The sequence below is a fragment of the Dasypus novemcinctus genome, chromosome 13, assembly GCF_030445035.2.
Source record: "Dasypus novemcinctus isolate mDasNov1 chromosome 13, mDasNov1.1.hap2, whole genome shotgun sequence".
NCBI lineage: Eukaryota > Metazoa > Chordata > Mammalia > Cingulata > Dasypodidae > Dasypus > Dasypus novemcinctus.
Window position 1 is genome coordinate 60,752,158 of NC_080685.1, and position 16,599 is coordinate 60,768,756.

Consider the following 16,599-nt stretch of genomic DNA (forward strand, 5'->3'; position numbering starts at 1 on the left):
TATAGAAAGACAAGGTATTAGGACACCTGGTATATTTTAATCCTGGGTATAGAAACTGGAGAACAAACAATCTGAGAGAAGAACCACACAATTCCATTAGTTCCCAACTTTTTTCCCATATATTTCTTGTCTTTTTATGTCGATTTGCCTTATTGTGCAAAATATAAAACTTAAAATAAAGAGACTAGCTCTTATACTTTTTAAATGCTAATTTTAGTTTCCTTAAAAGTGAGTACATTTTTACCTCTAATTGACTGATTCCCCATTCTCTAAGTTTTCTCCTTTACTATCCTCTGAAGATACAGGACTCCAGAACGAATCTGCTGTATACATATTTTGAAAAGGTTTCAATTAAAGCGAGCCATTATTATTTTCCTTACCTAAATGATATGAATTGCTGCTATGCTAAGTCCATGTTTAAGAAAGTTTACCATTGAGAAAGTATATTGCCAGTATTAAAGTTATATGAACCTAAAGTGTATTCATTGTATAATATTTGTGGGGGGAAAAAACACTACTAAATTTTTAACTAGAGTTGCATTTTTCATTCAATTCTTTCATCAAATGCTGAGGGTATACCATATACTATACCAAGGCATTATGGAAAAAAAATTAGGATATGATTCCTAACCTTTAAAAGAACTCATAGTTTTATAGAAAAGACATAATAGACAATTCAGTGCCAATCAGTAAATGTAATATTAGATGTATGCAAATTAGTAAGTAATACGGAAGCATACAGAAGGAGCACCAATAGCTAGGACAGTGTGAGGTCAGAACTGAGAACAGCAGTTTGAGAGAAGTTGATCTTAGTATTGTTGATCTGTAATGAACATTAGTCTGTAAGCACCTTTAGGATAGAGGGTGGCATTTTCATATTCTCCTCCTTCATATAGTTTCTAACATAAAGCTTTTCATGTGAAAGATGTTCATTACATGTTTGTTGAATTTATAGGAAAAACGTCTAGAGAAGTACAAAATGTCTATCCCAGCCAATATGTAAGGAAAATAAGATGTTTACCTATTAAATCCTTAGGAACATAACAATATAAAATGATCCTCAAGTGATACTTGGAAAAGCTATCTCCTATGGAGAAAAAAAGAGATAATAAAAATTATCTTAGGAGTTCTAGGAAGATGGCATCTCTTAAAAAACAGGGAAGGAAGGGCAGAAGCTATCTTGGGGAGCTACTCTGGGGACTTGAAGATCAGGTCCATGGGCACTGTCCAGTAGGAACTGTGGCCAGAGAAATGAAGACATCTAAAGGAAAATTGTGAGTTACTTGCCCCAAGGCAAGGAAATATGCCCATCCCCACTCTTGTGGCAAACAGCCTCTGTGAACCGTCTGCTGATAGGAGACAACTGAGAAAAATGGATATATTCCTCCCCAGGAAGAGGAAGGGGTGCGGCAGAGGGCTGAGTTTGGTTTCTCTTCAGCAAGTTTAAAGAGCAGGGTACTGCTTTAATCATATCTAGGGGAAAGAGCCACCACCCTGAAAAGGTTTGCCAAAGAGTGCCATCTGCTGGCAAGTGGGAAAGTAAAGGATGATGAGGCCAGTCCCTATTCCTAAATCCCCATGGATTTGGTCGGCGCCCCAGTAGTGAATCCTGGCCCTGTTTTGATAACTTAAACAGGGAACAATTAAAGGTAGAAAAATCTGAACTAAAAATCAAAGAGAGCCCTGAAATAAAACCACTAGGCAAGAAAGAGAAACTGGCCAAGAGAAAGAAGATATGACCCACCCAGAGGAACAAACCAAAAATCCTGAAGAGACATAGGATTTAAGACAATAATCAATGATGGTCACAAAAATATCCTAAATCAATACAAGGAGTTGAAAGAAAATGTGGCTAATGCAATAAAAGATATTAAGAAGGCATTGGATGAGCATAAAAAACAATTTGAAAGCCTACAAAGAAAGTAAGAGAGCTCATGGGAATGAAAGACACAATGGATGAGATTAAAAATACATTAGGTGGAAGCGGACTTGACCCAGTGGTTAGGGTGTCTGTCTACCACATGGGAGGTCCGCGGTTCAAACCCAGGGCCTCCTTGACCCATGTGGAGCTGGCCCATGCGCAGTGCTCATGCGCGCCAAGAGTGCCGTGCCACGCAGGGGTGTCCCCTGCGTAGGGGAGCCCCACGTGCAAGGAGTGTGCCCCGTAAGGAGAGCCACCCAGCGTGAAAGAAAGTGCAGCCTGCCTAAGAATGGCGCTGCCCACACACGGAGAGCTGACACAACAAGATGACGCAACAGAAAGAAACACAGATTCCCGTGCCGGTGACAACAACAGAAGTGGACAAAGAAGACGACGCAGCAAATACACACAGAGAACAGACAACCAGGGTGGGGGGGGGGGGAGGGGAGAGAAATAAATAAATAAATCTTAAAAAAAAAATACATTAGGGAAGTGGATTTGGCCCAACGGATAGGGCATCCACCTACCACATGGGAGGTCCAAGGTTCAAACACAGGGCCTCCTGACCTGTGTGATGAGCTGGCCCACACGCAGTGCTGATACACACAAGGAGTGCCGTGCCATGGAGGGGTGTCCCCTGTATGGGGGAATCCCATGCACAAGGAGTGTGCCCTGTAAGGAGAGCTGCCCAGCATGAAAAAAGTGCAGCCTGCCCAGGAATGGCACCGCACACATGAAGAGCCGACGCAGCAAGATGATGCAACAAAATGAGACACAGATTTCGGGTGCTGCTGCCAAGAATATATGCAGACAGAGAAGAACACACAGCAAATGGACACAGAAAGCAGACAAGTGGGGTGGGGAGGGAAGGGGAGAGAAATAAATAAATCTTTAAAAAAAAATACATTAGAGGCATGTAACAGCAGATCTGAATTAGTTGAGGACAGAATTAGTAAATTAGAAGGCAGAGCATCTGAACTTGAAAAGGCTGAAGGAAAGAAACAAAAAAGAATGGAAAAAATTGAAAAGGGTCTTGGGGAATTGAATGCCAGTGTGAAACACACAAACCTGTGTGTTATAGGTGTTCCAGAAGTAGAAGTAAATGGAAAAGGGGTAGAAAGAATATTTGATGAAATAATAACTGAAAATTTGCCAAGCCTTATGAAAGACATAAATATCAATATCCAAAAAGGACAAAACACCCCAAACAGAGTAAATCTAAACAGACCTACTCTGAGATACCTACTGTACACAATATCAAATGCCAGAGATAAAGATAGGATTCTGAAAACAGCAAGAGAAAAGCAATACATTACATACAAGATCAATAAGACTAAGTGCTGATCCTGCCATGGAGGCAGGAAGGCCTTAGTATAATATATTTAAGGTACTGAAAGAGAAAAGCTGCCAACCAAGAATTCTTTATCTGGTAAAACTGTCATTCAAAAATGAGGGTGAGTTTAAAGTCTTCACAGACAAACAAAAACTGAGAGAGTGTGTCACCAAGAGACCAGATTTACAAGTGCTACTAAAGGGAGTGCTGCAGTCTGAAAAGACAAAGGTGAGGGGCTTAGAGAAGAGTGTAGAAATGAAGAATATAAGTAAGGGTAACTAAAGGATAAACAGACAGACACTAGTAAGATAAGACAATAGAAAAAAAAAAGCCAAAGGATAAGATGGACTAAGTAATGCTTTTATAGTTATAACGCAGTAAGTTAAGAGAATGACTCTTTAATCAATATAGACTGACAGATGGATTAAAAAATTATGAGCCATCTATACACTATGTACTAGAGACTCACCTTAGATACAAGAACATAATCAGGGTGTACATGAGAGGTTGGAAAAAGATATTCCATGCAAATAGTAACCAAAAAAGATGTGGAGTAGCAATACTAATATCGGGCAAAGTTGATTTTAAATGCAAAACAGTTATAAGAGATGAAGAAGGTCAATATATAGTAATAAAAGGGGCAATTAACCAAGAAGAAATAACAACAATACATAGTTATGCACATAACCTAGGTGTCCAAAAATACATAAGGCACACACTGCCAAAATTGAAGGGATAACAGATATCTCTACAATAGTTGGAGACTTTAAATACACCACTCTCAGCATTGGAGAGAATATCTGGACAGAGGATAAATAAGGAAACAGAGAGCTTGACTCATATGATAAATGAACTCTGCCTAGCAGACATTTATAGTACATTATATACCCAAACAGCAGTATATAATTCTCAAGTGCTCATGGATCTTTCTCCAGGATAGACTATATATTAGGTCACAAGAAAGAAATCAGTATATTTTAAAATACTGAAATTATAAAAAGTACTCTCTCTGATCACAATGGAATGAAGATGGAAATTGGTAACAGGCAGAAAAAGGGAAAATTCACAAATATACGGAAATTAAACAACACACTTAAATTATCAGTAGAGCAAAGAACAAACTGCAAGAGAAGTTAATATCTTGAGATGAATGAAAACGAGAACGTATCAAAACCTATAGGATACAATAAAGGCAGTGCTGAGATAGAAACTTATAGCTCTCAATGCTTACATTAAAGAAGAGCAAAACCAAAGCCCTAACTGCACACGTGAGGAAAAAAGAAGAGCAAACTAATCCAAAAGCAAGCAGAAGGAAAGAAATGACAAAGATTAGAGCAGAGATAAATGAAATTGAGAACAACAAACAAGAGAGAGAATCAACAAAACCAAAATCTTCTTCAGAAAGATAAAAAAAATGGACAAACCCTTAGCTAGACTAACAAAGAAAAAAGAGAGAAGAAGAAAATAAATAAAATCAGAAATAAGAGGGGGGACATTACCACTGACCCAGTAGAAATACAAAAATATAAGAGGATACTATGAATAACTATACGCCAACAAAATAGATAATGCAGAGAAAACAGACAAATTCCTAGAAACACCCCAACAACCCACATTGACCCTAGGAGAAATAGAAGACCTCAATAAATCAATCACAAATACAGAGATTGAAACAGATATATTTTAAAAATCTCCCATAAATGAAAAAGTCAGGGCCAGATGGCTACACAGGTAAATTCTACCTATCATTCAAAGAAGATCTAATACCAATCTTGTTCAAACTTTTTCAAAAAACAAAACGAAACAAAACAAAACAAAACAGGAGGGGGGAAGGCTACAAAACACAAAACACAAAACATTCTACAAAGCCAACATCACCCTAATACCAAAGCCTGATTGAGGGACTACAAAAAAAGAAAATTACAGGCCTATTTATTGAATCAATATAGATGTAAAAATTCTCAACCCATTTATTGACTCCAAAAGCACACTAAAAGAGTTATATACCATGATCAAATGGATTTATCCCAGGTATGCAAGGGTGCTTCAACACAAAGAAATTAATCAGTGTAATATACCACATTAATAAATTGAAGGGGGAAAACATCACGAGATCATCTCGATTGAGGCAGAAAGGGCATTTGACTAAATCCAGCATTCTTTCTCAATAAAAACACTCTGAAAAATAGGAATAGAAGGAAACTTCCTCAACATGATAAAGTGCATATATGAAAAACCCACAGCTAAAGCATTGTACTGAAAGCTTTCACACTGAGATTGGAAACAAGACAAGGATCCCACTCTCCCCATGGTTATTCAATATTGTGCTAGCAGTTCTAGCTAGAGCAATTAGGGAAGAAAAAGAAATAAAAGGCACATAAATCAGAAAGGAAGAAGTAAAACTTTTGATATTCACTGATGATATGATCCCATACCGAGAAAACCCCAAAATATCCACAACAAAGCTACTAGAACTAATAGACAAATTCAACAAAGTGCAAGAAACCAGATTAATATGCAAAAACCAGCAGTGTTTCTATACATTACTAATGAGCAACCTGAGGAGGAAGTCAGAAAAAAATTTCCATTTACAATAGTGGCTAAAACAATCAAATATTTATGAGTAAACTTAATGAAGGACATAAAGGACCACAAAACACTGCTAAAAGAAACCAAAGAAAACCTAAATAAATGGAAAGACATTCTGTGTTCATGAACTGGAAAACTATTACTAAGATGTCAATTCTATCCAAACTGATTTACAGATTTAACACAATCCCAATAAAAATTCTAACAGCCATCTTTGCAGAAATGGAAAAGCTAATTACCAAATTTATTTGCAAGGGTAAGGGGCCCTGAATAGCCAAAAAAATCTTTATAAAGAATGAAGTTGGAGGACTCTTACTTCCTGAATTTAAAGCACATACTTAGTTACAGTAGTAAAAGCAGCATGGTACTAGCATATAGACATGTTGACCAAGGAATTAAATAAAAATTTCAGAAAGAGACTCACATACTATGGTCAAGTAATTTTTGACAAGGTTGTCAAACCTACCCAGATGGGCCACAACAGTCTATTCAAACAAATGGTGCTGGGAGAACTGGATATCCATATCTATAAGAAATTAAGAGGACCCCTATCTGACATCTTATGTAAAATTTAAATGTATCAAGGATCTAAATATAAAACTAGGACCATAAAACTCTTATAAGAAAAGGTAGGGAAACATCTTCAAGATCATGTGAAGATTGTGAAGGCTTCTTAAACCTTATACCCAAAGCATGAACAACAAAAGAAAAAAATAGATAAATGGGGCTTCCTCAAAATTAAACATTTAATTTTGTGCTTCAAATGACTTTATTTAGAAGGCAAAAAGGCAGCCTACTCAATGGGAGAAAATTTTTGGAAACCACATCTTCACGTAGGTTTGATTTCCATGTTATTAATAAATAAAGAGCTGAGGTCTATCCCGATGGAATCTCTCTGTATACCCACATCTTTGGAAACGCCTGACAGAGGAATGCTGTAGTTCAGTTTTACTCACAGAACTATTTGTTAGATCTGTGAAAAGGAACCACAAGACAGATCATTGCTAATAGTATGGAAGATCTAATAGTTCATTTTTTAAAAATCCTGTAGGCACTGGCATATCTCACAGGTCTCCATTCATCTTGGGTGTGAAAACAGGAGTGAACAAGATGAAGTCATGATGAGGTTGTCTGAAATTTTGAACCATGCAGATGCACAAAATTATTCTAGAGGACCTGAAGTAGAATGCCTTGAAGAAATTAGGATTCAAGAATTTTAGGGCTGACTGGAAAGTTGTTAATTCTTTTTTTTTTTTTAAAGATTTATTTTATTTATTTCTCTCCCCTCCCCCCCCAGATGTCTGTTCTCTGTATCTATTTGCTGTGTGTTGTTCTTTTTGTCCACTTCTATTCTTATCAGTGGCACCAGGAATCTGTTTCTTTCTGTTCTGTCATCTTGTTGTGTCAGCTCTCCGTGTGTGCAGTGCCATTCCTGGGCAGGCTGGACTTTCTTTCACGCTGGGCGGCTCTCCTTACGGCACGCTCATTGTGCGTGGGGCTCCCCTACGCGCGGACACCCCTGTGTGGCAGGGCACTCCTTGTGTGCATCAGCACTGCGCATGGGCCAGCTCCACACAGGTCAAGGAGGCCCGGGATTTGAACCGCGGACCTCCCATGTGGTAGGCGGATGCCCTAACCACTGGGCCAAGTCTGCTTCCCAGTTGTGAATTCTTTTAAGAGGCTATCTTGAAGATGAATCTTAGTTCAGAGGAACTAAGTGGACTTTGATAATTAAGCAGTGGAATGATTACATGTTCAGTTCTGTAAATTAAAATTTTATTTACTTAATTTGCTACACATAATAAAAATACTTTTTACACTGTAAAACGAAAGAAAGATCATACAACTCAATGATAAAGACAAGCAATCCAGTTTTTTTCCTTTTTTGTCTGTATTTTTTCAATGTTACATTAAAAAAATATGAGGTCCCCATATATCCTCTACCCCCCTCACTTGACTCCTCCCCCCATAACGACAACCTTCTCCATCATCATGAGACATTCATTGGACTTGCTGAATACATCTCTGAGCACCACTGTACCTCATGGTCAATGGTCCACACCATAGCCCACACTCTCCCATAGTCCACCCAGTGGGCCATGGGAGGACATACAATTCCCGGTAACTGTCCCTACAGCATCACCCCGGACAACTCCAACCCCCCAAAATGCCCCCACATCACATCTCTTCCTCCCACTCTCTACCCCCAGCAGCCACCATGGCCACTTTCTCCACACCAATGCCACATTTTCTTCGATTACTAATCACAAAAGTTCATTAACAGAATATCAGTAAGTCCACTCTAATCCATACTCTATTCCTTTATCCTGTGGACCTTAGAATGGTTGTGTCCACTCCACATCTATATCAAGAGGGGGCTTAGATTCCACATGGATGCTGGATGCAATCCTCCTGCTTTCAGTTGTAGGCACTCTTGGCTCCCTGGTGTGGTGGCTGACCTTCTTCACCTCCATATTAGCTGAGTGGGGTAAGTCCAATAAACCAGAGTGTAGGAGTAAGCAGTCCAATTTAAACACAGGCAAAAGACCTGAATAGAAATTTTCCCAAAGAGGAAATTACAAATGGCCAAAAAGCACATAGAAAGATGCTCAATATCACGAGCTATTAAGGAAATGCAGATTGAAAATAAAAAATCATTTCACACCTTACAGAATGGCTATTATTAAAACAACAAGAAAACTACAGGTGCTGGAGAAGATGCAAAGAAATGGGAAAGCTCCTCCACTGTTGGTGGGAATGTAAAATGGTTCAGACTATGTGGAAGACAGTTTGGCAGTACCTCAAGAAGCAGAATATAAACTTCTTTATGATCCAGCAATCCCATTTCCAGGAATATATTCAGAGGAACTGAAAGCAAGGATGCAAACAGATATTTGCACCCCAATGTTCTTAGTGGCATTATTCATAATCCCTAAAAGATGGAAACAGCCCAATTGTCCATCAACTAATGAATGGATAAACAAAATGTGATATATACATATAATGGAATACTATTCAGTGCAAGAAAAAATGAAGTTGGAACACATATGACAACATGGATGAACCCTGAGGAAATTATGTTGAGTGAAACCAGACACAAAAGGACACATATTGTATGGTCTCACTAATATGAACTAAATACGATGAGTAAACTCATGCAATTAAACTAAAGAGTATAGGTTACTAGGACACAGAAAGTAGGTGAAGAAGTGGGAGTGCATGCTCATTGTATGTAGAATGTTTAGAAAGGTAGACTGTAAATGTGTGGAAATGGGTAGAGTTGATGGTAACACATTTTAGAGAGTATAACTAATACTTCTGACTTATAAATATGATTGTGGCTGAAAGGGATAGTCTAGAACAGTTTGTAGGTAAAATATACCAAGTATAAGCTATGGACTATGGAGAGCAGTAATAGTATGACAATGTTCTTTCATTATTTGTAACAAACATGTCACGACAATATAAGGTGCTGGTGGTAGGGTGATTATGTGGGAATCCCACATGGTATGCATGATTTGCTTTTGTAAATTCACAACTTCTCTAATTAAAACAATTTTTAAGAAGAAGAAAAAAATTAACTTCACGATTAACATGCTTACCCTGGTCACTAAAAATGATAGAGTAGAGAACTCTAAAACTTCATTCCTCCACAAAAGCAATGAAAATACTGGCAAAACTGTCAAATCATCTTTTGTGGAACTCTGCAAATGGATCAAAACCCTACAAAAACTAGGGAACACTTAATCAAGAAGAAAACTACAGAATTTTGGTAAAGAGAGAGCTGTTATGTTTTATCTTATCTACTTACCATCCCCACTCTCTTGCTTGGTAATGGCAGTGACTATAGCAGCCCACACTCCTGTTGCATGGTGCTGCTATCAGAGGAATCAATACAGACCTTACTGTCAAAAAATTCTGGTTGCGTACTTTGACATGTTTGGTGGGGTTCTCCAAAGGATAGGCTCAAGGGGCTTCACTATATTTTGCATGCCTTGGAGCTTCTATAGGGCTAAAATGGCTTCCCAAGTAGCATTTGTCAAAAGCATGTATTTAGAGACGAATGTATTAGATTAGTTACCCAGCACACATGATAACAGTTGGGGTTAGCAAATAGATCAAATTCCTGGGAATAGACTCAGGAAAGAGATACCTGAGCGAATAAGGACTTTTAAAAGCTCATATTTATAACAGGCAATTTAGAAGGCCACATGCCGAGCAAAGACCTGAGAATATCCTAAGCTTTTTACCTCTGGCAGATATTTAGGCTTCATGCAAGCAGGGAATGGAGGATAAGGCAAAAGTCTAAGTAGCTTGGCTAAGTGCTGAAGGACTGGCCCAGCACAAAGACAATTTGCAAAGACTGGGAAGATTTTAATTTTTTTTTTTTTTTTTGGCACTAGGCATTGAAGGAACTCTCTGTCAAACCATCAGCTAACTGCTAGCGTAATGGAATAGAGACTTTAGTGGCCACACATGACACTGAATACACTCTTTCCAAAAATAGCTTAGAAAAGTAATGAAACAAACAACCACCACCCACAATAAGTAGCAACAACAAACCTTGGGGACAAGGTGAATCTGATATCCAGAGTTATATTATAATAGACAAAATGCCCAGTTTTCAACAAAAACACATGAGGCATGCAAAGAAATAAGAAAGCATGGCTCATTTACGGGGGAAAAAAAAGAAAGGACTAAAACTGCCACAGGGGAAGCCCAGACTTTGGTCTTACTAGATAGACAAAGACTTTAAAACAACTGCCATAAATATGCTAAAGTATCCAAGGAAGCCACAAAGAACTAACAGAAAACAAAGCAAATGTCTTACCAAATAAAGAATATCAAAGATACAGGAATTATAAAACTGAACCAAATAGATGGTAGAAAATTTCTGTTGAGGGTGATGGAAAAGTTTTGATAATGGAGGATGGTGATGGTAGCACTATATTGTGAATGTAATTAATGCAATTATATATTTGAATGTTATTAAAGGTGGAAATTTTAGGTAACATAAAAAAATTTAATGAACCAAATAGAAATTTAAGAGCTTGAATGTACAATAACTATGATATATAAAAAAAAATTCACTAGAAGCATTCAACAGGAAATTTGAGCAGCCAGAAGAAAGAATCAGAGGATATGAAGATAGATTAGTTGAAATTATCCAGTCTGAGGAATAGAAAGAAAAAAGAATAAAGAAAAACAAAAAGAATTTAAGAGACCTGGGACATCATTAAACAAAACAACATACCCTTAATGGAAGTACCAGAAAGAAAAGAGATAAAGGGATAGAGGGAAATTTGAAGAAATAATGACTGAAAACTTCCTTAATTTGATTTAAGACACGAATGTACACATCCAAGTAGGATAAATTCAAAAAGACCCACACTGATGCACATTCTAATCAAACTGTCATAAGACAAAGATAAAGAGAAAATCTTGAGAGCAGCAAGAGAAATCACTCATCACATACAAGGGATCTTTAATAAGATTAACAGCAAATTTATCATCAAAAACCAGAAATGGGCAGAAGACAGTGGGATGACATATTTCAAGTGCTGAAAGAAAAAACTATCAACCAACAATTTGATATTTAGCAAACACATCATTCAAAAATGAAGGAGAAATTAAGACATCCTCAGAAAAACAAAGCATGAGTCTACTAGATCTGCCCTATAAGTAATGCTAAAACAAGTCCTTCAGGCTCAAATGAAAGGACATTAGACAGTAACTCAAAGTCACATTAACAAATATAGAACACTGGTAAAGGTAGTTACACATACACAGAAAATAATAATAAACCAAAAAGAAAAAAAGAAACAAAAAGGTAGCTACACACAGATAAATGTAAAATGCAGTATTATTGTACTTCTGTTTGTAACTCTTCTTTTTATATCTTATATGATTTAAAAGACAATTGCATTAAAAATAATTATAAATCTGAGGTTAAGGGACATATAACCTATGAAGATGAAATTTGTGACAAAAACAACGTAAAAGGACGGAGTTATGAAAGAGCAGTGTCTGTAAACTAAGGAAATTAATTTATTATCAATTCAAACCAGACTTTATAAATTTAAGGCATTAAGTGTAATCACAAGATGTATTAGTCAGCAATAGGGGTGGAGACACAAAATAGCAGAAATTTGTTGGTTTTTATAAAGGGTATTTATTTGGGGTAAAAGTTTATAGTTACAAGGCCCTAAAGAGTCCAACTCAAGGTACCATACAAGTTATTTTCTCACCTAAAGTCTGTTGCTATGTGTTGATGCAAGATGGCGGGTGATACCTGTGAAGGTTCAGGCTTCCTCTTTCCTCCTAAGGCTCTATGGGCCCAGCTTCTTCTGATCTCAGCTGTAGGCTGGCACAGGGCCCAGCTGCTCTGTTCTCTTCAGCTGCAAACTATCAGGCAAATGGCTCATCTCACTTCCCAGGGCCACAGGATCTTCTGTGTCCATGGAGCTCCCTTCCTCTTTTCTCATGTATCTGCTTCTGTCTCCTTGACTGAGTGTCCATTTATATAGCCCATCAAAGGGGTGGGGACTCAACCCTGCATGCCCTAATGACATGGTGGAATCAAAGCCCTAATCTTAACATAATTTAATCAAAGGCATCTCAGCTGAATCTAATACAATCAAACGGTATCATACTCAGAGGAACAGACCACTTTGCAAAAATAAATACAGTTCATCTTGGGGGAAAGTCCTCTTTGGCTGTAGACATGTGAAACTTGCAAAATAATTTATCTGCTTCCAATTACAAAGGGACAGACATAGGATAAATATGTGCTTTCCCATAAGAAGAATACCATAGGGATATATCACTGGTATCCCATAGTTCTGAAAGCCTGCAGGGTATACTTCATTAGATTTCAAAGTCTGAGTCATTCTTAAGTTGATGGTTTCTTCTCATCCTAGAGTCTCAATGGGAGCCCACATTTTCCACAGGCTTGCCCAATGACCATTAACTTGGTTCCACACTCATCAAGCTCTGGGTGGGGACTGAGCTCCAGATCTCACCCTCCAAGAGTGTTAGGGTGATGGCCACACTTTACCCAGTCTCTGGGGTGGAATATCAACTCCCTTAAGAAAGTGAGATGGAGGCAACATTCTCCCTAATCTCTGTTCTACAGACCCAACCTCTCAGAGCAATGAGTTGGCTACCTGGCCTTCCATAATCTATGGGGGACAGGTCCACCCTTCTAAGACCTATGGAGTGTTGACCTCACTCTCCCTGACCCTTGGGGAATGTGCTCCACCCTCTCTGTAGCCTGAGGCAGCAAAACGCACATGAACAGTGGGTTGGAACATCTACTCTCTTCAACTGCCAGGGCAAACTCATTCTCTCTGTACAAATGGGTGGGGTTCCTCTCTTGGCCCAAGGAGATATCTTACTTTCAGACCTCCACTTTTCCTTTTCATCTCTCCCCCTCCATGTCACTTTTCGTTCAGGCTGACAGTGGTTTTGTTCATACAGCTCTCTAAAAAGCTTGTTGGTTTAGCACACAAGAAGCAGGGGTCCAATCCATCAGATAGTAAAACTGTCCACAAAATTTTCCTGGAAAGCTGCATTTTCAATCCCAGCTTAGAAGTTCCAAGTTTAGTTAATTCCTTAAATGGGGCACTATTGTCTGGGGGCTTGACTTCCAGAGGCTTGGAATTTTTAGAATCAGTTTCTGGTTTCTTTGTGCCCAACAATTCAGTTCTCAGCTTATCTTTCTTATCGAGCATTTTATTATAAGCTGCAAGGAGAAGCCAGCCTGCATTTTCCACATTTACTTTGGAAATTCCCTAGGCTAAATATCCAAGTTTGTAATTTTCAAATTCTGCCTTCATATAACATCAGAAGTCAATCTTGGTAAATTCTCTTCAACTTTAAAGCACAGATCGCCTTTCCTCCAATTTCCAATAATAGTTTCATCATTTACTTCTCAGGCTTCATCGAAAGTCTCTTTAGTGTCCATATTCCTACCAAAAGTTTCTTCAAATCAATCTAGGTCTTTTCTATCAAGCCTTTCACCATTCTTCCAAAAAATACCCCTTACCCATTTATAAATCTGTTCTAGCATTTTGGTAATTGCAAAAGCACCACCCCACTTCTTGGTACCAAATTCTGTATTAGTCATCCAAAGGGGTGCTGATGCAAAGTACCAGAAATCTGTTGGTTTTTATAAAGGGTATTTACTTGATGTAAAAGCTTACAGTTACAAGGCCCTAAAGAGTTTGACTCAAGGTACCATAAGAGGTATTTTCTCACCCAAAGCCTGTTGCCATGGGTTGATGAAAGATGGCAGGTAATATCTTTGAGGGTTCAGCCTTCTTTCTCTTAAGGCTCTGTGGGTTCAGCTTCTCAAGCTGCTACACAAGGTTAAACATTAAGAAAATAACTGAAAAGTACACGTAAAAAGAAATGAAAAGGGAATCAAAATGGCACGATAGGTAAAAAAATAAACACAAAATGTAATAAAAGAAGAATTAAGGAATAAAAAAGATATGACAGAAAAAAGAAATAGCAAAATTACAGGGAAAAGTCATTCTTTATCAGTAGTTACTTAAATGAAATGGATTAACTGTCCAATTAAAATGCAGAGATTGGGAGAATGAATTAAAGAAACATGATCAAACCACCTGCTATTTTGAAGAGACTCACTTAAGATTCAGAAAAACAAACAGGTTTAAAGTAAAAGATCGGAAAAGATATTCTATGCAAATAGAAAACAAAAGAGAGCTGTTAGGGGCAGGATGAAGGACAGAACCAAGAAATTAATCTCTGGCTCACCCTCCAGAACTTGCCAGTTAGGAAGAAGCAACTTGCAGAGAGCAAAAGTAGGGTAAGAAACAATTAAGCCTGGGGCAAATTACTACCTGCTTAAAGACATAAAATAGAACATCTGGGGTTGGGAGAAAAGAGGGAGGAAGAAAGCCTATTTCATAGCAGTTAAGGGAACTGGAATGCCTGTAAATGGGCAAATTCCTAAGACAATAAGCAAACAAAAATCTAGGACAACAGGCAGGATCAGAAAAGACTCTGCATTTCACATTCACCTCTGACTTATCTTCTTGATAGAAGGGCTAAACTCTGAAGAAGAGCACCAACCAATGCAAAGGCAACTTGCAAAGACTGTGAAAGGTGTGGTTTTTTTTTTTGCATTGGTTTATTTGTTTTTTGTTAGCTCCTGACACTCAAGGAAATCTCTGTCATGTCACTACTTAGATAGAAACTAAAGAAAAAAACAGCTCAAGGACTAAATCCTAGAGTTAATACTTTAGAATATTCAAATTTACAGTGTGCAACAAAAGACTACAAGGCAAATGAAGAAACAGGAAATGATGGCTCATCTAAAGAAACAAGATAAAAATCTAGAAACCATCACTAAAGAGGACCAGATTTTGCACACACCAGACAAAAACTTTGAAAATGATACTCAACATGCTCAAGAAGATAAAGGAAAACACAGAGAAAGAATTAAAGGATATGAGGGAAATAATGAACAATAGAAAATCTCAATAAAGAGAGAAATTTTTAAAAAGGAAACAAAAAGAAATACTGAAGTTGAAGACGATAACTGAAATGAAAATTCTGTAAAGGGTTTCAACAGCAGATTTTTTTTAAAAGATTTATTTTTATTTATTTCTCTCCCCTTCCCCACCCCAGTTGTCTGTTCTCTGTGTCCATTTGCTGCGTGTTCTTATTTTTGTCCGCCTCTGTTGTTGTCTGCAGCACGGGAATCTGTGTTTCTTTTTCTTGTGTCATTTTGCTGCGTCAGCTCTCTGTGTGTGCGGCACCATTCCTGGGCAGGCTGCATTTTCTTTCGCGCTGGGTGGCTCTCCTTATGGGGCGCACTCCTTGCATGTGGGGCTCCCCTACGCGGGGGGCACCCCTGCATGGCAGAGGCACTCCTTGTGCGCATCAGCACTGCACATAGGCCGGCTCCACACGGGTCAAGGGGACCCGGGGTTTGAACCACGGACTTCCCATGTGGTAGATGGATGTCCTATCCACTGGGCCAAGTCCGCTTCCCTCAACAGCAAATTAAAGAAAGAATCAGTGAACACGAGACAAGGCAATTAAAATGATACAGGTTGAAGAGCAGAAGAAAAAAAAAATAAGTGAACAGAGCCTAAGAGACCAGTGAGATACCATCAAGTATATCAAAATACACATTATGGTGGGAATGCCAGAAAAAGGAGGAGAGAGAAAGGGGCAGAAGCAATATTCAAAGAAATATTAGAGGAAAAACTTCCTAAATTTAATAGAGGACATGAATATGCACAGTCAAGAAGCCCACTGACTGTGTATGTGTAAAGGGAGGTATATGGAAACTCTGTTCTTTCAGCTTTATGCTTCTGTAATTTATTACTGCTATAATAATTTTAAAAAGCAGCCCCCAAATCCCAAACATGACAAACATGCACTGTACTCAAACACTCAGATGCACTGTACTCAAACCATCAAGTGCTAAAGAAAAGGTGAGACTTCAGAAAGGGGTAAAAAAATGCCTTATGTAGAAGAGACTACCACTATGATTAAGTGCCAGTTTAGAAACAGAAACCATGGAGCCAAGAAGGCTGTGGGATGAAATTACTTAAGGTGCTGAAAGAAAGTAATTACTAAAATAGAACTTTATATTCAGTGAAGATGTCTTTCAAAAATGAGGGTGAGATTAAAACATTCCCAGATAAAAACCGAGGGAATTCATCATCATTAGACCTGTTCTATAAACGGTGCTAAAGGGAGTTCTTCAGACTGAAAG

General features: G+C 38.1%; 1 protein-coding gene and 1 non-coding gene across 6 annotated transcripts in view; one reads left to right on the forward strand and one right to left on the reverse strand.

Moving 5' to 3' along the window:
• ACBD6 (acyl-CoA binding domain containing 6) overlaps positions 1–16,599 on the reverse strand; it is a 341,903-nt gene that overhangs the window by 163,894 nt on the left and 161,410 nt on the right. The window lies entirely within an intron of this gene.
• LOC111764952 (small nucleolar RNA SNORA18) lies at positions 6,712–6,842 on the forward strand. The gene has a single exon (XR_002797424.2). It is a non-coding gene; the product is annotated as a small nucleolar RNA SNORA18 (small nucleolar RNA).